Here is a 24,568-nt window from a genome sequence, read left to right as displayed (position 1 = left end):
GAATACCCAGAAGAACTATACAAAAATTATCTTCATGACCCAGAAAACCATGATGGTGTGACCATTCACCTAGAGCCAGACATCCTGGAGTGCAAAGTGAAGTGGGCCTTAGGAAGCATCACTATGGACAAAGCTAGTGGAGGTGATGGAATTCCAGCTGAGCTATTTCAAATCCTAAAAGATGATACTGTGTAAGTGCTGCACTCAATATGCCAGCAAATCCAGAAAACTCAGCAATGGCCACAGGACTGGAAAAGATCAGTTTTCATTCCAATCCCAAATAAAGGCAATACCAAAGAATGTTGAAACTACCACACAATTGCACTCATTTCACATGCTAGCAAAGTAATACTCAAAACTCTCCAAGCCAGGCTTCAGTGGTACATGAACCAAGAACTTTCAGATGTTCAAGCTGGATTTAGAAAAGGAAGAGGAGCCAGTAATCAAATTGCCAACATCTGTTTTTTTATAGCAACATCAAATTGCCAACAAAAGCAAGAGAATTCCAGAAAAATATCTACATATGTTTTATTGACTACGTCAAAGTCTTTGACTGTGTGGATCACAACACACTGTGGAAAATTCTTCAAGATATGGGAACACCAGACCACCTGACCTGCCTCCTAAGAAATCTATATGCAGGTCAAGTAGCAACAGTTAGAACCAGACATGGAACAACAGACTGGTTCCAAATTCAGAAAGGAATACATCAAGGCTGTATATTGTCACCCTGCTTATTTAACTTGTAGGTAGAGTACATCATGCAAAATGCCAGGCTGAATGAAACACAGCTGGAATCAAGATTGCTGGGAGAAATATTAATAACCTCAGATATTCAGATGGCACCACCTTTTTGGCAGAAAGTGAAGAGGAACTGAGAAACCTCTTGATGAAAGTGAAAGAGGAGAGTGAAAAAGCTGGCTTAACAATCAACATTCAAAAAACTAAGATCATGGCATCTGGTCCCATCACTTCATGGTAAATAGATGGAGAAACAATGGAAACAATGACAGACTTTATTTTCTTGGGCTTTGAAATCACTGCACATGGTGACTGCAGCCGTGGAATTGAAAGACCCTTGTTCCTTGGAAGAAAAGCTATGACCAACCTAGACAGCATATTAAAAAGCAGAGACATTACTTTGCTGACAAAGGTCCATCTAGTCAAAGCTATGGTTTTTCTAGTACTCATGTATGGATGTGAGAGTTGAAACACAAAGAAAGCTGAATGCCAAAGAATCGATGCTTTTGAACTGTGGTGTTGAAGAAGACTCTTGAGCGTTCCTTGGACTGCAAGGAGATCAAACCAGTCAATCCCAAAGGAAACCAGTCCTGAATATTCATTGAAAGGACTGATGCTGAAACTGAAGCTCCAATACTTTAGCCACCTGATGGGAAATACTGACTCATTGGAAAAGATCCTGATGCTGGGAAAGATTGAAGGCAGGAAGAGAAGGGGATGACAAAGGATGAGAGAGTTGGATGGCATCACTGACTTGATGTACATGAGTTTGTGCAAGCTCTGGAAGTTAGTGATGGACAGGGAAGCCTGATGTGCTGTAGTCCATGTGGTTGCAAAGAGTTGGACAAGACAGTGACTGAGCTGAACTGAAACTTCTGTTTATGTAATTTATTCTCATGAGTCATGAATGTTCTTAGTAGCATCTAGCATGGTGAATCCTTTCCAAAAAGTTTTCGATTTACTTTGCCCAAATTAATCAGTGCCTTCATGTTAAGTAGTTTCAGTTATATTCAATTCTTTGAGACCCCAGGGACAGTAGCCTGCCAGGCTCCTTTGTCCATGGGACTCCCCAGTTAAGAATAATGGAGTGGGTTGCCACACCCTCCTACAGAGGCTCTTCCGTGGAGGGAAGAATCACTATCTATGTCAGCTATAGCCTTATGAAATATACTTCTTAAGTAATAACATTTGATATTCAACTGACTCCTTGACCCATATCCTGCAGAATGGATAATGTGCCAGCAGGCATAAAAGCAACAATAATCTCACTCTATGGGCTACAGTCCATGGGGTTACAAAGAGTCAGACACGACTTACTGATTGAACAATAAAATACCTCCATTAGAACTTTTGGGTGAGCAGGTGCGTTGTCAATGAACTGTAATATTTTGGAAAAAAAAAGAAAGAAAACCTTATTTTCTGAATAGTAAGCCTCAACAGTCAACTTCCAATATTCAGGAAACCATGTGGTAAACAAACATTCTGTCATTCAGGCTTTGCTGTTCCATTGATAAAGCACAGATGGAGTTAATTAGCCCAAGTCCTAAGGGCTCTAGCATCTGTAGAATGGTAAATGAGCATTCTCTTCAACTTAAAGTCACCACTTGTATTAGCCTCTAACAAGAAATTCAGCCTGTCCTTTGAAGTTTTGAAGCCAGGCACTGACTTCTCCTCTCTAGCTACAAAAATTTTACATGACACCTTCTTCCAATATAAGGCTGTCTCATCTACATTGAAAGTATATTTTCACTGTAACCACCTTCATTAATTATCTCAGCTAGATCTGGATAACTTGCTGAAGCTTCTGCATCAGCACTTGCTTCTTCACCTTGCATTTTCATACTACAGATACAATTTTTTCCTTAAACCTCATAAACAAACCTCTGCTAGCTTCCAACTTTTCTTTGGTAGCATCCTCACTTCTCTTGGCCTTTAGAGAACTGAAAAGCATTAGGGCCTTCCTCTGGGCTTCTCAGGTGGCTCAGTGGTAAAGAATCTGCCTGCCAGTGCTGTAGACACAGGAGAGGTGGGTTTGATCCCTCAGTCAGGAAGATCCCCTAGAGGAGGTCATGGCAATCCATTTGTTTTCCTGCCTGGAGAATCCAACGGACAGAAGAACTTCGTGGGTTAGAGTCCATAGGGTCGCAAAGAGTCAGACAAGACTGAAGTGACTGAGAACAAGCATGAGGGCCTTCCTCTGGACTAGGCTTTGGCTTAAGGGAATGTTTTATCCCTGGTTTGATGTTTTATCCAGACAAGTAAAACTTTCTTGATAAGAATAAGACTGTCTCACTTTTCTTTTTTTAAACCATTCATGTGTTCAATGGAGCAGCAGTTTTAATTTCCATCAAGAACTTTTTCTTTGCATTTACAACTTGGCACACTGGCTGGAACAAGAGGCTTACTTTTGGCCTATATCTGCTTTCAACATGCCTTCCTCACTAAGCTTAATAATTTCTAGATTAAAATTAAAGTGAGAGATGTGCAACTCTTCTTTTGACTTGTATACTTAGAGGCCATGACAGGGTTATTAATTGGCCTAATTTTTAATGTTCTTGTGTCTTATTGAATAAGGAAGGTTCAAAGAGATGAAGAAAAACACAGAAAGGCAGTCTGATGGAGTAAGTCAGAAAATACACAATATTTATCGACTAAGTGTGTCATCTTATTAATAGATGTTGTCCCAAAAGTCACAATAGTAATATCAAAGATCACTGACAAATATAATAATGATGGAAAAGTTTGAAGTATTACATGAAGTATCAGAACATGGTACAGAGATACAAATGAGCAAATATTGTCAGAAAAAGGCTTCGTTTATGCAGGCTTGCTTTATTTAATTTGCAAAAATTGCAATGTTTACAAAGTACAGTGGAACAAAATGCAATAAAATGAGATATGCCTTGATTCATGATGACTCCCTAATATGAAAAAAAAATGATATATGCCTGTAGATTTTTCTGTCTCTTAATTTCAGAAAATTTCTACTCAAAACTGAATCAAACTAGTGCAAGAAAAATTGCATCATTTATATATTAACATTTATTGGAAGCCTACTTTTAATGATGGATTCTCAGGTATTGGTTAATATAGGCATGAATGAGATGAATATAATACCTGCTTGATAAAAAGTCCACCCAATTCATTATAGAAATAGCCACAAATCTCAGAAATCTACTTTAGTTCTATGAAGGTAATAAAAGCCAAATCATTGATTATTCAATGAAGAAACTGTGGTCCCCAGACTTTGGATGGTTTGTCAAATTTCATAAGTAATTACTATCAGATTGAGCTATGACTCAAGTCTTCTAAATGTGCCCAATGTGGCATAATTTTACCCATATGTTAAATTTCCAATTATTATTCACTCCTACAATTATTGACGATAAAGGACTGACATACATTTTTGTTACTTTGAAGTTTTTCTTTTTTTTCCTTAAAGTATTGTGCTTATGTATGTACAGAGAGAGAGACCCTAAAAAGATGACCTAAAAATTTTCAAAGAAAAAGTCACTGCTAATACTAACCTAACACTAATTAGAAATGTGAATTTCCAGGGAAAAACACACTTTGGGAAAAACCTGCCATCAAGTATTAATTTTCAGTACTCATTTTGTACAGCTGAGATGATAGAGGTCCACAATGTCAAAGAAGCATTATACAGACATCAGTTTTCTAATAATGCCTGAGCAGAAAATGTTTCAGTTAATCTGATTGATTTTCAAGCTATTTTGAAATCACCGGTGGACTTTAGAAAGCCTCCTAAAGAGGATTTGTTTTCAACAACTCCTCAGGTTAAAATGGTTAACAGCTGGATTAAGTGTTGTATATTAAGTGACCTGAAAGAGGAAGGGAGAGAGCACAAATTAATAATTTGCAGAAATGTACTTTATTCCTACTAAAAACGCAGACCAAAAAAAAAAAACAAAAAGAAGACAAACTTTACCACTGAATTTTTGGAATTGGAAATGATCTTAGATAAAATTGGGACAATTTCTATCTGTCAAGCATTTTGCTAAGTACTTCATTATTTAACTGTAATTCTCACAATGCATGATAAGTAGAATAGTAATATCTTCATTGACTGATGTAGAAATGAGAGTATCCTAATTTCATTTTCTTTTTCAAATAAGAGAGCTAAAATTTGGAAAGAGACTTGACTTCCTCAACACATACAACAATCTCTCTTATATCCCTTAAATACTTGTAGGCTTCCCTGGTGGCTCAGGTGGAAAAGAATCTGCCTGAAATACAGGAGACCCTGTTTCAATCCCTGAGTTAGGAAGATCCCCTGGAGAAAGGAATGGCTACCCACTCCAGTATTATTGCCTGGACAATTTCATGAACAGAGGAGCCTGACAGACTACAGCCATGGGATCACAAAGAGTTGAACACGACTTAGTGACTATCACTCCCAACAATCTCAACAACAACAGAGTTTAGCAGTTTAGTGAGTTAGGACCTCTAACTCTCCTGATCTCCCACTTCTGGTTTAGCATTTAATTACCTTCATAAGGGCTTCCCTTGTGGTGCAGCCGGTAAAGAATTTGCCTGCAATGCGGGAGACCTGGGTTCAATCCTTGGGTTGGAAAGATACCAGGGGGAAGGGAAAAGCTACCCACTCCAGTATTCTGGTCTGGAGAATTCCATGAATTCTTAGAACCTGACACGGAACAAGAGACTGGTTCCAAACTGGGAAATGAGTACGTCAAGGCTGTATATTGTCTCCCTGCTTATTTAACTTATATGCAGAGTACATCATGTGAAATGTCGGACTGGATGAAGCACAAGCTGGAGTCAAGATTGCCAGGAGATATATCAATAACCTCAGATATGCAGATGACAACACCCTTATGGCAGAAAGTGAAGAGGAACTAAAGAGCCTCTTGATGAAAGTGAAAGAGGAGAGTGAAAAAGCTGGCTTAAAACTCAACATTCAAAATACTCAGATCATGTCATCAGGTTCCATCACTCCATGGCAAATAGATGGAGAAACAATGGAAACAGATACAGACTTTGTTTTCTTGGGCTCCAAAATCACTGAAGATGGTGACTGCAGCCATGAAATTAAAAGATGATTGCTCCTTAGAAGAAAAGCTATGACCACCCTAGACAGCATATTAAAAAGCACAGACATTACTTTGCTGACAGAGTCCGTCTAGTCAAAGCTATGGTTTTTCCAGTAGTCATGTATAGATGTGAGAGTTGGACTATAAAGAAAGCTGAGCACCAAAGAATTGATGCTTTTGAACTGTGGTGTTGTAGAAGACTCTTGAGAGTCCCTTGGACTGCAAGGAGATCAAACCAGTCAGTCCTAAAGGAAATCAGTCCTGAATATTCACTGCAAGGACTGATGCTGAAGCTGAAGCTCCAATACTTTAGCCACATGATATGAAGAACTGAGTCATTGGAAAATATCTGATGCTGGGAAAGATTGAAGGCAGGAGGTGAAGGGGATGACAGAGGATGAGATGGTTTGATGGCATCACCGACTGGATGGACATTAGTTTGAGTAAGCTCTGGGGGTTGGTGATGGACAGGGAAGCCTGGTGTGCTGCAGTCCATGGGGTCACAAGTAGTCAGACACGACTGAGAGGCTGAACTGATCTACTTTCACAAATACCATATATATGTGTATGGAAATAGATGGCTAGGTAGGTAGAGACTTGGATAGAGAGATTTAAGATAGATATGAAAATATGTATCTTGAAAATGTGAGGAGGAAATTTGTAGGATTCTAATAATACTTTATACTAAACTTAACAATAATAAATTATATAAACTTACTTTGAAGATGTTCTGCAGTAGAAATATTAACACAATTTATTTCAAGAAAATAAGATTTACATAAAATTCCACTTATAAAACAAAAATCCATGTATTATCTTATTGCTGTTTTAAGTATAAATATACATTTGTGCATGTGTGCTAAGTTGCTTCAGTCATGTCTGACTCTTTCTGACCCAATGAACTGTAGCTGGCCCGGTTCCTCTGTCCATGGGATTTTCCAGGCAAGAACATTGGAGTGAATTGCTGTGACCTCCTCCAGGGGATCTTCCTGACCCAAGGATCAAACCTACATCTCTTATTTCTCCTGCATTGGCAGGTGGGTTCTTTATACAACTAGTACAAATATGGTCATATCATATTACATAATGAACATTTTAAAAGACATATAATTAATGTTTCTGTTTGAATTGATTTTTATTTTTCTTACACATTTGACTTTTAATTCAGGAAAACCTTTTATTATGTGCATACTGGTTTAAAAACACAGGAAATTCTCTTTATGTTATTTTTTATAATAAAATATTTCTACATGTACAAAAGGAAAAAGAAACACTTTCTGAATAATATTTACATCTATGTATGAGATTTTCCCTTCTATGTAAATAAAGATGAAATTAAAACAAGATAATTCAACTGTTTATTTCTATACATAATAGTCATTTATGTTCAGCTTGGAAAAGATTGAAAAAATAAAGAAGACAAAAATAATTTGCAATTTATTCAATTAGCAATAATTACTGATGTCTTTATTTTGCCTACAAAAGTACATATGATTGTGTCTGTGTGAATGTGTGTGTGTAAACATATGGTGTACTTACATCCAGGACATGATTTCCCATATCATTATATGAAAAAAGACTTCTGTGTGAATAAATTTTGTAGAAAAGTATAGATAATAACTAATTTTATGAAGTAAAATTTAAACTAGGCTTAGTTCAAACTGAGGAATATTACTTACATGTATCATTCTAAATATAAAAGACGGATGGAGAATGTTAATCTCTGCCATTATCTGTTTCACTAATATTTTATATAATAAATATCTTCTATATTTCATTTGTCTTGGTGCTTGTGATATAGAAAATTAGCAGTTTTTAATTCTGGGAATTGGTGATGGACAGGGAGACCTGGCATGCTGCAGTTCATGGGGTCTCAAAGAGTTGGACACGACTGAGTGACAGAACTGACCTGAACTGAATATGAAGTTAAAATATTAGTTTAAAATATTATGTGTAAATGAACAACAAAAAATGAAATATGCCTGGGAAAATGCATAATTTTTATTTCCTGCCTTATACATTTTTCTGTCTTCCAAATTCTTTGGGGTCAACATACAGTACTTTTATCATCAGAAAAATAAACATTATTATATTTGAGAAGTTGATGAAATTTAGCTACATCATAAAACAGAGGATGAATTATTTGAATTGACTTTTTAGAGAATAAAAGTTATTTTAAAAAGTCAAATGACTTAGAGAGTTTACAACTTGTTTCATATAAAAAGTTTTCAACATCTATCTTTTTAAACAAAATAAAAAGCAAGATATAAAGTGATTTGCCAGCTTCAGATTCAATATAACAGAAATCAACTGAGGTTGATCATATTAACAGGAGCCAATAATTTGTATATAAATATTAAGGCTATCTTGAAGAGGAGATGTACTAAAAAATGAAATTTTCATGAAGACTCATTACAAAGTGTCTTACAGTCAAAAAGAAACAAAGGACCTCTAAATTTGAATGCCAAACACTAGACCAGTTCAGTTCAGTTGCTTAGTCGTGTCCAACTCATTTCGACCCCATAGTCTGCAGCACGCCAGGCTTCCCTGTCCATCACCAAATCCTGGAACTTGATCAAGCTCATATCCATTGAGTCAGTGATGCCATCCAACCATCTCATCCTCTGTCATCCCCTTCTCCTCCTGCCTTCAATCTTTCCCAGCATCAGGGTCTTTTCCAATGAGTCAGTTCTTTGCATCAGGTGGCCAAAATGTTGGAGCTTCAGCTTCAGCATCAGCCCTTACAATGAAAATTCAAGACTGATTTCCTCTAGGATTGACTGGTTTAACTCTTTTCAGTCCAGGGAACTCTCCAGAGTCTTCTCCAACACCACAGCTTAAAAGCATCAGTTCTTCTGCGTTCAGCCTTCTCTATGGTCCAACTGTCACAACCATACATGACTACTAGAAAACCATATCTTTGACTAGATGGACCTTTGTCAGGAAAGCAATGTCTCTGCTTTTCAATATGCCGTCTAGGTTGGTCATAGCTTTACTTCTAAGGAGCTAGCATCTTTTAATTTCATGGTTACATCATCATCTGCAGTGACTTTGCAGCCCAAGAAAATAAAGTCTGTCGTTGTTTCCATTATTTCCCCATCTATTTGCCATGAAGTGATGGGACTGGATACCATGTTTTTCCTTTTTTGAATGTTGAGTTTTAAGCCAGATTTTTCACTCTCCTCTTTTACTTTCATCAAGAGGCTCTTTAGTTCCTCTTTGCTTTGTGCCATAAGGATCTGGCCAGTGACTCTCAAATTCTAATAAACTTGTGAATCACCTGGGGATTCTGTCGATATGTAGATTCTTAACAGCAGATCTTGAGCTGATGCCTGGAATTCTGCATTTCTCATAACATCCAAGTAATAGTCACAAAGACAGTCTGTGGACCACTCTTTGAATGGCGGGATTCTAGTAACTTTATTAGTCTCTTTGTGTGTATTGGCCTTAGCTTATGACATTGTTGTTGTTCAGTTGCTAAGTCTTGTCTGACTGTGAACCCAAGGACTGCAGCATGCCAGGCTTCCCTGTTCTTCACTATCTCCTGGAATTTGATCAAACCCATGTCCGTTGAGCAGATGATGGCATCAAAGCATCTCATCCTCTGTCACCCATTTCTACTCCAGCCCTCATTCTTTCCCAGCATCAGGATCTAGTCTAATGAGTCAGCTCTTTGCATCAGGTGGTCAAGTACTGGAGCTTCAGCATCAGTATCAATCCTTCCAATAATATTCAGGGTTGATTTCTTTTAGGATTGCCAGGTTTGATGTCATTGCTCTCCAAGAGATAGTTTATCACATTTATGATGCTATGCAGCTCAGTTCAGTCACTCTGTCGTGTCCGACTCTTTGCAACCGAATAGACTGCAGCACGACAGTCTTCCCTACCCGTCACGAAATCACAGAGCATACTCAAACTCAAGTCCATTGCATCGGTGATGCCATCCAACCATTTCATCCTCTGATAGCCCCTACTCCCACCGTCAATCTTTCCCAGCATCAGGGTCTTTTCCAGTTGGTCAGTTCTTCATATCATGTGGCCAAAGTATTGGAGTTTCAGCTTCAGCATCAGTCCTTCTAATGAATATTCAGGACTGATTTCCTTTACAATTGATTGGTTGGATTTCCTTGCAGTCCAAGACCTCTCAAGAGTCTTCTCTAACACCACGGTTCAAAAGCATCAATTCTTCGGTGCTGAGCTTTCTTTATAGTCCAAATTTCATATCCATAAATGACTACTGGAAAAACCATTGCTTTGACTAGACAGACTTTGTCGGCAAAGTAATGTCTCTTCTTTTTAAAATGCTGTCTAGGGTGGTCATAGCTTTTCTTCTAAGGAGCAAGCATCTTTTAATTTCATGGCTGCAGTCACCTTCTGCAGTGATTTTGGAGCCCCCCAAAATAAAGTCTCTTTTCGTTTCCATTGTTTCCCCATCTATTTGCTGTGAAATGATGGGACCAGATACCATGATCTTACTTTTCTGAATGTTGACTTTTAGACCAACTTTTTCACTCTCCTCTTTCACTTTCATTAAGAGGCTCTTTAGTTCCTCTTCATTTTCCGCCATAAGGGTGGTGTCATCTGCCTATCTGAAGTTATGATATTTCCTCCCATAATGTTGATTCCAGCTTGTGCTTCATCCAGCCTGGCATTTTGCATGATGTACTCTGCATCTAAGTTAAATAAGCAGGGTGACATTATACAGCCTTGGTGTACTCCTTTCCAGATTTGGAACCATTCTGTTACTCCATGTCCAGTTCTAATTGTTGTTTCTTGACATGCACACAGATTTCTCAGGAGGAAGGTCAGGTGGTCTGGCATTCCCATCTCTTTAAGAATTTTCCACAGTTTGCAGCAATCCACACAGTCAAAGGCTTTGGCATAGTCAAGAAAGCAAAATAAAATGTTTTTGTGGAACTCTCTTGCTTTTTCAATGATCCTGTAGATGTTGGCAATTTGATCTCTGGTTCCTCTGCCTTTTCTAAATCCACTTTTGAACATCTGGAAATTCAGGGTTCAGGTACTGTTGAAACCTGGTTTGGAGAATTATGAGCATTACTTTGCTAGCATGTGAAATGAGTGCAATTGTGTGGTAGTTTGAGCATTCTTTGGCATTGCCTTTCTTTGGGATTGGAATGAAAACTGACCTTTTCCAGTCCTGTGGCCACTTCTGAGTTTTCCAGGTTTGCTGGCATATTGAGTGCAGCACTTTCATAGTATCATCTTTTAGCATTTGAAATAGCTCATCTGGAAATCCATCACCTCCACTAGCTTTGTTCATAGTGATGCTTCCTAAGGCCCACTTGACCTCGCATTCCAGGTTGTCTGGCTGTAGGTGTGTGATCACACCATCATCGTTATTTGGGTCATGAAGATCTTTTTTGTATAGTTCTTCTGTGTACGCTTGCCACCTCTTCTTAATAACTTCTGCTTCTGTTAGGTACGTACCATTTCTGTCCTTCATTATGCTCATCTTTGCATGAAATATTCCCTTGGTATCTCTAATTTTCTTGAAGAGATCTAATCTTTCCCATTCTATTGTTTTCCTCTATTTCTTTGTACTGATCACTGAGGAAGGCTTTCTTATCTCTCCTTGCTATTCTTTGGATCTCTGCATTTAAATGGGTATATCTTTCCTTTTCTCCTTTGCTTTTCACTTCTCTTGTTTTCTAAGCTATTTTTAAGTCCTCCTTAGACGGCCATTTTGCCTTTTTTATTTTTTTTCCCTTGGTTATGGTCTTGATCACTGCCTCCTATGCAGTGTCATGAACCTCTGTCCATAGTTCTTCATACACTCTGTCTATCAGATCTAATCCTTTCAATCTATTTGTCACTTCCACTGTATAATCATAAGGGATTTGATTTAGGTCATACCTGAATGGTAATCTTCCCTGGTGGCTCAGATGGTAAAGCATCTGCCTACAATGCAGGAGAACTGGGGGTTCAATCCCTGGGTTGGGAAGATCTCCTGGAGAAGGAAATGGCAACCCGCTCCAGTATTCTTGCCTGGAGAATCCCATGGACGGAGGAACCTGGTAGGCTACAGTGCATGGGTCGCAAGGAGTCGGACACGACTGAGTGACTTTACTTTCACTTTCACTTTGAGTGGTCTAGTGGTTTTCCCTACTTTCCTCAATTTAAGTCTGAATTTGGCAATAAGGAATTCATGATCTGAGCCACAGTCAGCTTCCAGTCTTGTTTTTGCTGACTGTAGAGTTTCTCTATTTTTGGCTGCAAAGAATATAATCAATCTGATTTTGGTATTGACCATATGGGGTTGTCCATGTGTAGAGTCTTCTCTTGTGTTGTTGGAAGAGGGTAGTTGCTATGACCAATGTGTTCTCTTGGCAAAACTCTGTTAGCCTTTGACCTTCATTTTGTACTCTAAGGCCATATTTGCCTGTCACTCCAGATATCTCTTGACTTCCTACTTCTGCATTCCACTCCCCTGTAATTAAGAGGGCACTTTTTGGGGGGTGTTAGTTCTAGAAGGTCTTGCAGGTCTTCATCGAACATTTCGACTTCAGCTCCTTCAGCACTACTGGTCAGGGTATAGACTTTGATTACTGTGAGATGGAATGGTTTGCCTTGGAAACAAAAGAGATCATTCTGTTGGTTTTGAGATTGCATTCAAGTACTGAATTTTGTACTATTTTGTTGACTATGGTGGCTCCTCCGTTTCTTCTAAGGGATTCTTGCCCACAGTAGGAGATATAATGGTCATCTGAGTTAAATTCACCCACTCCAAAGTATACAGTCCATGGAATTCTCCAGGCCATAATACTGGAGTGAGTAGCCACTCCCTTCTCTAGGGGATCTTCCCAACCCAGAGATCAAACCCAGATCTTCCACATTGCAGAAGGATTCTTTACCTGCTGAGCTATCAGGGAAGTCCAAGAATACTGGAGTGTGTAGCCTATCCCTTCAGCAAGCAATCTTTCACACACAGGAACCAAACCAGGGTCTCCTGCATTGCTAGTGGATTCTTTACCAGCTGAGTTACAAGGGAAGCCTTTAAATTTGGGGAAGGAAGTAGTTAAACAATTCTCTGAAGCTCTCATGGAAATCTGTTATTTTCCTATTGCTGCTCTAGCAAATTACCACAAGTTCACTGGCTTAAGATAATAACATGAATTTAATATCTGTAAGTTCAATGGGTCAGAAGTCTGAAATTGGATAAAATGAACACATTAGAAGGGAAGAATTCCTTTCAGAGACTCTAGGTTGTAACCTGTTTCCTTGCCTTTTCCAGTTTTTAGAGGCCTCCATCATTTGTTAGCTCTGGTTTCATTCTTCCATCTTGGAAGCCAGAAAAATATGCCTGAGTCCTTCCTATGTTGCTGTTTCCCAGGTCCTTTGCTTTGGTTATCACATCTCCTTCTCCAACTCTGACTCCTTTTTGCCTCACTCTTCTTTTAATCCCTAGTTGATTACATTGAAATCAATTGGATAATCCAGAATTATCTCCCTATTTTAAGGATCCCTGATTAGCAACCTTAATTCCATTTGTAACCTAATTCCCCTTTGACATGGGTTATGGATTGAATTTTTTTTACCTCAAACGATATGTTCAAGTCCTAACACCTGGTATCTCCTAATGTGACCTTATTTGGAAATAGGGTCCTTGCAGATATAATTAAGTTGAGGTCATTAGAGTTTTCCCTAATTCAATCTGACTGGTGTTCTTACATGAAGAGTGAAGTTTGGACACGGACATATAGAGAGAATATTTAATAATAAAAAAAATGCAGGTATTTGAGTGACAAAGCTGCAATCAAGATATGCCAACCAGAGCTAGGAAGAGACAAAGCAGGATTCTACCCAGTTTCCAAGGTAGCATGACTGTGTTTATACCATGATTTTTGATGTTTAGCCTCCAAAACTATGAGAGAATAAATTTATGTTTTAAGCTATCTGTTTGCAGTATTCTGTTAACAGAATAAAAAAAAAAACTAATATATATTCACTAATTTATTGGACTAGGAAATAAACATTTCTGGAGAGCTCTCTAACAGTTTACTTACCACAGGTAGAAAGTGACTTCTGAAGTTGACTTAAATGTGGCAGTGTTCTGAATGATATTTGGAGGAAAATATACTGTCCTTAAGTCATCTTTGGTGGATATCCAAAAGCTTAGTCGGTATTAAGAAAATAACCTTAAATTCCTAGAGAAATTGTCCAAAATAGACCGTTAATGTGTTACCCAAAAAGTTTCCCACAACCTTGATTCACATAAGATTAATGATTAACACTAATTATTTAAGGTATCTAAACTCCCTGGAATATGAGTTGGTGTGGCTCTTTCCACTCCTGATTACTTTTTGCATGAGGAAGAATCTCTAATGATGCATTCTTTTTTGCCTCATTTTGTATTCTTCATTTCGTGTCAAAAAAATGAATCTGGAAGAGCAATTAAGTATCTGTAGCTCTCTGTGCCATTAGCTTAACAGTAAAGTCACCATGCAGGAAACCTCTGGTGCTCCATTACTGCCGGGGACTGTGTTATGAGCTACATGTTGTGTCCCCCCAAAATTCATATACTGAAGCCCTAGCCCCTGATATGATGGTATTGGGAGGTAGAGCCTTTGAACAGGTTTAAATTAGGTAATGAGAGTAGAACATTCATGATGGAATTAGTGCCCTTTTAAGAAAAAGAGAGTAAAGGTCATGAGCATGCAGACGGAGAGCCAGTCTACAAGCCAGGAAGTGAGTCTGCCACAGACACAGAATCTGCCAGCACCTTGATCTTGGACTTCTTAACCTCCAGAACTGTGAGAAATAAATGTCTGTTGTTTAAGCCACCCAGTTTGTGATATTTTATTATTGCATCCAGAGAGGACAAAGATAGACCAGGTGAATCTATTTCACATTTCTAGTTTCCTGCAGAGGTAGGCCAGATTCTACAACACTATCTTTACTAGTAATAATTGTAACATCTAATTTATTTTGAATGTTCTTTTTTTTATTCTTAAATACTTTCAAAAGTCAGGAAAGTATAAGGACTAGTTATTGGCCCACCTCATCCCCTAACTACATTTACTAAAGGTTTTGTTACATGATTGTCTTTCTTCATCAACTTTCCTTTCCTATCACTTGCCTGCCTGAACACAATGCTCATGTTGATGTAAAAATGAAAAGTTTTCCATTACATCTCAATTCCAGTGACTAATTTTTAACTGTTGGCAACATTTCCTCTGGCAATATCCTGAATCTTATTTAATGTCACTGCTAGCAGATCTTGTCATGAAGTTGCTAAACATCACTATTACCAGTTCAGTTCAGTTCAGTCGCTCAGTCATGTCTGACTCTTTGTGACCTCATGAATCGCAGCACGCGAGGCCTCCCTGTCCATGACCAACTCCTGGAGTCTACCCAAACCCATGTCCATTGAGTCGGTGATGCCATCCAACCATCTCATCCTCTGTCATCCCCTCCTCCTCCTGCCCCCAATCCTTCCCAGCATTAGGGTCTTTTCCAATGAGTCAACTCTTCGCATGAGGTGGCCAAAGTATTGGCATTTCAGCTTCAACATCAGTCCTTCCAATGAACACCTAGGACTGATCTCCTTTAGGATGGACTGGCTGGATCTCCTTTCAGTCCAAGGGACTCTCAAGAGTCTTCTCCAACACCACAGTTCAAAAGCATCAATTCTTTGGCACTCAGCTTTCTTCACTGTCCAACTCTCACATCCATACATGACCACTGGAAAAAACATAGCCTTGACTAGACAGACCTTTGTTGGCAAAGTAATGTCTCTGCTTTTAAATATGCTCTCTTAGAGATAGAAATATATTTTTCCCTGAAGAATTTTTTTTAGAATCCAAAGGCAAAACTTATTTTTCTATGTTGAACAATAATAATAGTAAAACATTTTTATTTACCTTATTACACATCCCTTTGAATAAAACAGATGCTTTCAACTATTTTTCGAGTGAATATATATAATAAATGCCAGAATGAAATGTATAGTATGTTCAAACAATGTTAAAAATCTAAATGCTAAAATATTCAGAATTTTTAATATCTTCCTGCTTTTACAGCCTATATTGCTAGATTTAGTGTTGTTTCAAACCTAATCTCAGTATTAATTACCATTTAGCTCTAAGCATACAGTAATATACATATTTTGCTAGTGATTTTAGAGGTAAATTATTTCACCATAAAATTAAAAATCTGTAGGAATTTAAGAGACTCCAAAGAAAATGCAAAATGTATGACTATCATGTTGGCTGAACAGTCCTTATGAGCTATGAAAACAGAGATTAATAAAAATAGAATCAATATTCAATTTTCTGTGAGAGATTGAATATGATTACTGGGATCTGTCACTCTGTGTACAACTGGATTCTAAGTCATATATAAACAGCTAAAAGAATTGTATATTTCTTGTTTTCTGTCTATTGCCCTTAGTATATTACAGGCTTAATAAAGGACTCATTTTGTTGAAATTTTTTAGTACAAATGACTCAACCAAATCAAGAGAGAATGTGTTAGCTCATCAAATGGGAATTTTAAAGGAAGAGACTTTAGGTTCATCATTGGCACCCCACTCCAGTACTCTTGCCTGGAAAATCCCATGGACGGAGGAGCCTGGTAGGCTGCAGTCCATGGGATCGCTAAGAGTCGGACACAACTGAGCGACTTCACTTTCACTTTTCACTTTCACACATTGGAGAAGGATAGGATATGGCAACCCACTCCAGTGTTCTTGCCTGGAGAATCCCAGGGATGGGGGAGCCTGGTGGGCTGCCGTCTATGTGGTCGCACAGAGTCGGCCACGACTGAAGTGACTTAGCAGCAGCAGCAGCTGACAGCAAGAATAGCCTACTATTTGTAGAAAACTATTTTTATTTTACTATGGGTACAAAGGTAAATATTTTGGAATTATTAAATTTAAAAAACTCACTTTGAAAAACTGAGTCAATAGTTCATGAGAAAGGTACAAAGGATTGGTGAAAAAGAGAAAAATTTTTGTTAGATTGTTCAATGGGTTTCTAAGTTATTCTTTCATAAACAAATAAAAATCTGGAGCTCTGAATTATAGATGATACAGCATTATTTTACTTTTTAATGGGTAAGAATCTTGGATAGTCATTATACAAACCAAACTCTAAACTATGACCCAGAATTAAATAAAAATGACAAAATTCATGAATTTGATTCATCCTTCTTCATTTTTCTTGGAAATTCCCCTTTTGAAAGTTCAGAGAAATCATAAAGCAAAGTATTATCTGCACCGGATCTGAAACAAGGAAAACAGTCCAGAATTCTCTAAAATAGCAATAATAATATAACAAACTGAAATGTTTGAAACCATAGAAATAGGGTTCATGGGATGATGACAATGGTTTTTCTGGATATAGTTTGGCACAAAAATAACAATGAGTATAAAGCATACATAATGAGGACTCTTGTGGACTCTTGAACAACATGGGTTTGAACTGGATGGTTTCAGTTATATGTGATTTTTTTTTTCACTAAATATGTACAATACTACCACACCACACAATATTCAGTTGAATCTGTGGATTTGGCACCACATATTTGGAGAAGTATAGTGAAATACGGGGAAGCCTGTTGTGCTGCAGTCCATGGGGTCACAAAGAGTCAGACATGACTTAGCAACTGAATAACAACAATTTGGAGGAGGAGGGCTGACTATAAAGTTATAAGTGAATTTTCAACTGTACAGGTGCTCAGCATCCCTAATTCTTACATTGCTCAAGAATCAACTGTAGGTCAGTTAGAAAAGTTGGGTGAGTTATAGTAACAAATAACCCCCAAATCTCATTAGTTTTCAACAACAAAAAGAGTAATTTTGTTCTCACTGTATATAGCCAATCTCACAGCAGTCATCATTGCCAACCATGTATCAGAGTAAAGAAAACAGGCAGTTCACATGCTGGCTCTTAAAACTTCTGCTTACAAGTAAAATGCTTCTTTCACTCATACCATTGGTTGAAATGTGCAAGAGTAACCTTAATATCAGTGAGGAAATGAAATAAAATATTTCCACAGAAATGAATACGAATTAATTTGTAAATGACTGAGATATTTGGTATAATCTCTTCTACTTACACATAATCTTTCACCATTTTTTCTGTTTGAAAGACAGTATACTCAATTGTGACCTGAAATGAGACAAACAAAAAGCCTGCTCAATTGAGACATCATACTCAGAAGCTTGGATCTCATATTTATTTCTATACCAGGTTTAAATCTGTATTTTTTTGACACCGATATTTATGAACTCCAACAAAGTGTATTAGAGTAACAAATAATGACAAAAAATACTTTGTTTAAAGAGATTTTTATAGGGAATAGAGAAACATAGAAGACAGGACTAAAGCATGAGAAAAGCAGAAACAAGGAAATAAAAATATTTAATGATAGCATGGAAGATAGTCAAAGAGCCAACATATTCATTTTTGAAGTTTCCAATGAAGAAAAATGCACACTCTAGTAGACTGAAATTAAGGTATATTTCAAACGCAAATTCTAAACTTAAATGTTTTGACTATCCTTATTGAAATTGCCTATCCTTTACTTTCAAATGTAGAAACAAAATCAGCAATACTAAAAGATATATCCTAGTAAGGCTGCTTTATTTCAAAGAAACACATGGACTTCACTGATTGGCAGTAAACCTATTTGGCAAAAAACACACCATTAAGAAAGATGGGATCTGTTTCCCGCTCTTTCTTTGGCTATACAACCTCAGTTTTGCCTTTTTGGATTTTCAGTTCTTTGAAGTATACTAAAAAAAAAAAACCAACTTCATAAAAAATAATCTTTGCTAATTTAACTGTTGTGTATTCTGTTTTCCTGACAGACACACTAGGCCAATTTCTAACTGATGTTAGTTTATATTTTTCAGAAAATAATATACATAGTACCTATATTATCTTTAACCATATACTTTTACAGAGTTTGACATGTTGAGAATTTAATGGGTAAGTTCCAAAATACATGGCAAAATATAAGTATTTATCATCATTTACCATTATTCACTATCCACAAGGGGAAGTATTTTTTGTATATAATTTGTTAATTGTTTTATTCCAGCTTGTATTGCAATACATGATATATAGTGTATGTTCAAAAATTTATTGGCTGAATAAATTTTTCAGGGTCCATTTAAAAAGTGTAAGTGCAAATGCAAGTAATAGTGAGAAAATATCCATGACTTGCAGTGGTAGAAATCTTAATATTGTATCATACAATATATGTGCTTTGTAGATAAAGAAACAGCTTTCTACACAGCAACATTTCTTCAGCTGACTATTTGTATAAAGTCATGTATTTTTCCTGAAGACAGTTTCATCAAGCTTTCAAATGGGTCTATCATTCATAAGTTTAAAAGTTAATGCCATGGAAGTTAAGTGAATTCCAGCTGAGGACAAGACTATTAATGCAGAACCAAGAAGAGCTCTCAAATCCTCAGACTCAAAGCCCAAGTCTCTATCCCTTTACACGACGTGGATATCCTGTTATCATATGAAACTGACTACTACACATAGAGTTTATCTCTTCTTCCCTTTGCTCCAACAACATTTGTTGCCTGCTTCTTCTATAGAACTTACTACATTGTATATATTATAGTTTTTTTATACCATTTTGAGACATATTGGGAGATCAAAATTTTCAGCTGAACAAATGAATTAAAAAAAATGAATGGGAAAAGATCTACACTTGCCTTAATTAAAAGAGAGTGAGGTCATTGTTTTAATTTCAGACAGAAAAAACTCAAAGCAAGAAAATTATCATGAATAAAGAGGAGCATTTCATTATGGTAAAGGTGTCAATGCTTCAGGAAGACATAGTAACTTTCAATGTGTGTGTTTCTAACACAAAACACCAAAATATGTGAGGCAAAACTGATAGAAATGTAAGGATAAAGTGATGAATTCATTATTATCATTGGAAGCTTCAATGTCCCTCTATCAAAAATAGATTCAATGAAGAAAAATCAATAAGAGCATAAGGAAATTTATAGCATTCCCTGCATATAGTAGAAAAGAAATATAAAAAAAAAATCAATCCTTTAATTCCTTAGGGAATTAAAAAAAATGACCAAATTAAATTCAAAGTAAGAAGAAAAAAATTATGAGAGCAGAAAGCAATAAAAATTAAAAACAGAAACTCAATAGAGAAAATCAACTAACTATGTGATGTATATAATACAGGAGAAAACCTAAGTGATATTGCATTTGGCTATGACTTTTTAGATAAAACACCATATGTATGATCCTTGAAAGAAAAAAAATGATAATCTGGATGTTATTTAAAAGGAAAGAAAGAAAGACAAAGAAAGAAAATGAAAAGACAAAATTGCATACTGGGAGAAAATACTTGCAAAAACTCATCTGAAAAACGACTACTGTTCAAAACTTATGTTCATACAAAAACCAACACATGGATGTTTATAGAAGCTTTATGCATAATTGCCAAAACTTGGAAACACAACTAAAATCTCTTAGTAGATGAATGGATAAATAAACTGTGGTATAACCAGATAATAGAATATTAATGCATGCCAAAAAAGTATGAGCTATCATACCATGAAAGACATGGGAGATTTAAATGCATATTATTAAAGTTAAAAAGTCAATCTGAAAAGGCTACATACTATATGATTCCACCTTTTATGTTATTCAGGAAAAGGAAAAACCTGTGGAGACAAAACAGTCAGTGGATTTCAGGAGTAAGGTAAAGAAAGAGCAAGAATAGACAGTGCATACAGGTTTTTCTCAGGCAGTCAAGTAACTCTGAATGATACACTAATGATGAATACATGTCATCATATATTTGTACATATCCACAGATTATATACAATACTTAGAGGGTGAATCCTAATAAACTATGGACTGGTGGCTCAGCTGGTAAAGACTTCCCCTGCAATATGGGAGACCTGGGTTTAATCCCTGGGTTGGGAAAATCACCTGGAGAAAGGAAAGGCTACCCACTCCAGCATTCTGGCCAGGAGAATTCCATGGACTGTATAGTCCATGGGGTTGCAAAGAATAGGACATGACTGAGCTACTTTCACTTTGGTCTTCCCTGATGGCTCAGGTGGTAAAGAATCCACCTGCAATGTGGGAGACCTGGGTTTGATTCCTGGGGTGGGAAGATCCCCTGGAGAAGGGAATGGCTACCTACTCCAGTATTCTGGCCAGGAGAATTCCATCCATGGACTGTATAGTCCATGGGATCACAAAGAGTCAAACATGACTGAGTGACTTTCACTTTCACTTTCTTGAGTAATAATGATGTGACAATGACAGTTCATCAGCTGTAACAAATATATTGCTCTGGTAAAAGATGTTGATAATAGAAGAGCCTATATATATGTGGGGGAAGAGGATATGTGGGAAAACTTTGCATCTTGCTCTCATATTTTTCTATAACCTAAAACTGCTCTAAAAATAAAGTTTATTTATAAAAAGTTGTCATAGAAAATATGTTGGGATGGGGACATATTTAAATCTAAAGGCACTCATTAAGTACAAAGGGAACTCTCATTAAAGAGCTGCCTTTAAACTTAATGTCCATCAAGTCACACTCTTCTAGAATCTGTAAGAAGGAAATCATTTACTTATTCCCACCTCAAATAGTCCAGAGAGCCCTTTCATCCACTCAACAAATCTGTATTGAGCTTCCATATATACCAGTTTATATATAATATACTGCAGATTGTAGATGTAGATTTTCAACGAAATAAGCATGAGTCATGATCCCTTGGAGCTTTCCCATAGATTGAGAGTGATATGATTTATTAAGATAATCACACTAACACAAATGGGCAAAAATGACAAATAGAAGTGTGGTAGTGACACAGAAAGGCACACTGTGCTACAATAAATTAGAATATTTATTCATGTAATAAAATACTCTTTGAGCATGTGACACTTACTAGGTTGTTGTTGTTGTTCAGTCACCCAGTCATGTCTGACTCTATGATCCCATGGACTGCAGTAGACCAGGCTTCCCTGCCCCTCACCATCTCAGAGTTTGCCCAAGTTCATGTCCATTGCATCAGTGATGCCATCCAGTCATCTCTAACACACACTAGCACACGTGTGTTAATGTGATTGTCTTAATAAGGCATATCACACTTAATATATGGGAACGCTCCAAGAGGGCATTACTCTTGTTTATTTTGTTGAAATATCTATATCTACAATCTCCAACATATCATATAGTAACTGGTATATATGAGAAGTTCAATACAGATTTGTTGAGCAGATGAAAGGGCTCTCTGGACTACTTGAAGTGGGAACTTACTATGTTAATCACTAGAAATTAGCAGTTAACAAAAGACAAATACTCTGCCCTCATGGAGTTCATGTTCCATTGCTAGAAAGACAACAAACAAATAAGAAAACATATACTATATAAATGGCAGTGATAATACAAAGAAAAATAGGCAGAGAAAGACAGTTTAAGAGTCAGGTTGTTAGAGAATTTTTTTTTACCAAAGGACCAATGTTCTTCACAAGCATCTTCAACTTGTTTTTGTTTGTTTGTTTGTTTGTTTTTTAATTCAGACAATCTTGAATAAGAATTCCAGTCTGAATCTGCTAATACAATCTTTGCTATATCCTTTTAATACCAGACTTGGCTCCATTCTCTTTGCTTTTTTGCATTAAAATAATTTTTGTGAAGCCCTTTTAGTTTCAGCATGTCTGCGCACTTTTTGGTACAACTTCTATTTGTTTAAGTATTTATTTGAAGAAATGTTACTCCTTAAATACATTTATTGCAATAATACAAGTAGAACTGCTGAAACAATAAAACCCAGAAATACAAAAGCTAAAGAAAGTAGTTTATTTTCTTTGAATGTTACGGGTCCCAATAAGTCATTAGTCTCTGATTAGCATAGTGGACTGTCCTGCCACTTACAACACACAGTCACCAAAGGTGATTATTCTTATTTACAATTGACATATATTCCTGTGATAAGAGGGAAAATGGATTTGATTGGACAAATTAATCTCTGTCACAGTGAGGAGTTTAGAATTTAGCCTTCCCATTTTCCTTTCAAGGAGGATGAAAAAAATGTAAATTTGACAGTGTTAAAACAAAATATCTGACCTCTCATTGTATGGGAGTGGGAGCAATGGAAATTGCATAATTATGACAAGAAGTTTAGGGATAGAGTCAACAGGCGTTATAGAGGGATTGTATGTAGAGGCTGAGCAAACTCAAGAAATAATACAGAGTTTATATAAACTAACAGGTTAAAATTATGAGGGCTATGCTCTAACTGCCAGAGGCTAGTCCAGGAAACCTTGAACATTCTGGTCACAAGATCTCTATGTATTCTTAAAAATTATTAAGGATCCCAAATAGTGTTTGCTTAGTGGGTTAGAGCAATTGGCATTTACTATGCTGGACTACAAAAATGAGAATTAGAAATATCAACTTGGAAATAGCAATAGTAAATACTTATCTTGTTTGTATAATTTATTTAAAAATAACTGCTCTTATCAAAACAAAAAGTAAGTGAGGAAAAAGGCAATGTTTTAAACTTTAACAAATCTTTTTGGTCTGACTTAACAGAAGGTAACTATAGTCTTGTTTCTGCTTCTGCATTCAGTCTCTTAGACTATCACATGTTAGTTGCTCTGATTAACTCTATTGCACACTTGTGAGATTAAAAACTCTACTGCACAATTGTGAGATATGAAAGGGAATAAAAGTAAATCATACCTTGCTATTATTCTGAAAAAAATTTTAACCTAGCAGACCAACTTCCTCAAAACTTCTGAACAACACATTAAAAACCACTGTTAACTAAGGAACTGATTTTCCTTTTTCACTCTTGCATTACTATATTCTCCTTTGAAGAGCTAGAGAGATCATTTTAAAAATATAAATTCAATAATGCCACTTTCTCGCCTAAATCCTTTCTATGGCCTCCCAATTCTCTTATGATAGGGACCGAAATATTTCCTTGACTCTGCCTAATAACTCTGAAACACATATGGTAGTGTGATAATTTAAAACATCATATAAGAATATTTGATAGGCCTTTAATAACTAATCAAGAATGACTACAGGTGTTCTGTTTATATTCCTCAATTTTTTATATTGGTACTTCACAAATTTACCTAACACTCAAGTCACAAAATATTTATTTTAGTATAAACCACCCAGTGTTGCATTTCCAACAAGCTTAACCAGCATAAAAATTAATATTTTTATATTACTAAAGAAATAAAAAATTTGTCATTCAGTTGACAAATTTTTTATTTTTTTATTTTATTTATTTATTTATTTATTTAAAGAAATAAAAAATTTGTCATTAAAACAATTGAAATACCACTCTAACTATATAGAGCAATCAGGAGTCACCGTCTTTGCCATCAATGTGTTACTGTCACAGTTGCAGATTGAATATTATTTCTCAACCACGAAATACAAACTACTAATATATCAATACAAAGTGTTAGTGAGGTTAGCAGTAGTGCTCTAAGGAAAGATGTCTAATGATTGGAAGGAAAAAAATGTAGCTCATAGAAGGATGAAAGTGACAATTATGCCTTGATGTCATAGTATACTTAAAAATAAAGTATTGGCATTAACAAATAGCCATCTATTCGGTATAATTGCTAAAACCCATTGATTTCAGCCTAAAGTAGTCAAGCTAACTACCCCATCAAACACAAGTGACTGGGTATGTCCTCCATATTCCATTTGCAGAGTATACATTTACAGTGTGTGCTTGCATGCTAAGTCTCTTCAGTCGTGTCTGA

General features: G+C 36.5%; 1 long non-coding RNA gene across 1 annotated transcript in view; it reads right to left on the bottom strand.

The window, feature by feature from the left end:
* Nucleotides 1-3,553: 3,553 nt before the first annotated feature.
* Nucleotides 3,554-24,568, bottom strand: part of LOC145521185 (uncharacterized) — a 140,086-nt gene continuing 119,071 nt past the window's right edge. The window contains exons 5-8 of the long non-coding RNA XR_014065218.1: nucleotides 20,440-20,481; nucleotides 17,889-17,941; nucleotides 13,835-13,975; nucleotides 3,554-4,580 (exon numbers count right to left, since the gene is read on the bottom strand). This is a non-coding gene — a long non-coding RNA (uncharacterized LOC145521185). The remainder of the gene's footprint in view (nucleotides 4,581-13,834; nucleotides 13,976-17,888; nucleotides 17,942-20,439; nucleotides 20,482-24,568) is intronic.

This window comes from Giraffa tippelskirchi, chromosome 1 (genome assembly GCF_054371585.1).
Source record: "Giraffa tippelskirchi isolate mGirTip1 chromosome 1, T2T-mGirTip1v1.2.pri, whole genome shotgun sequence".
Classification (NCBI taxonomy): domain Eukaryota; kingdom Metazoa; phylum Chordata; class Mammalia; order Artiodactyla; family Giraffidae; genus Giraffa; species Giraffa tippelskirchi.
Note: the sequence above shows the minus strand (reverse complement) of the source record. Positions and strands in the feature narration are given on the sequence as shown.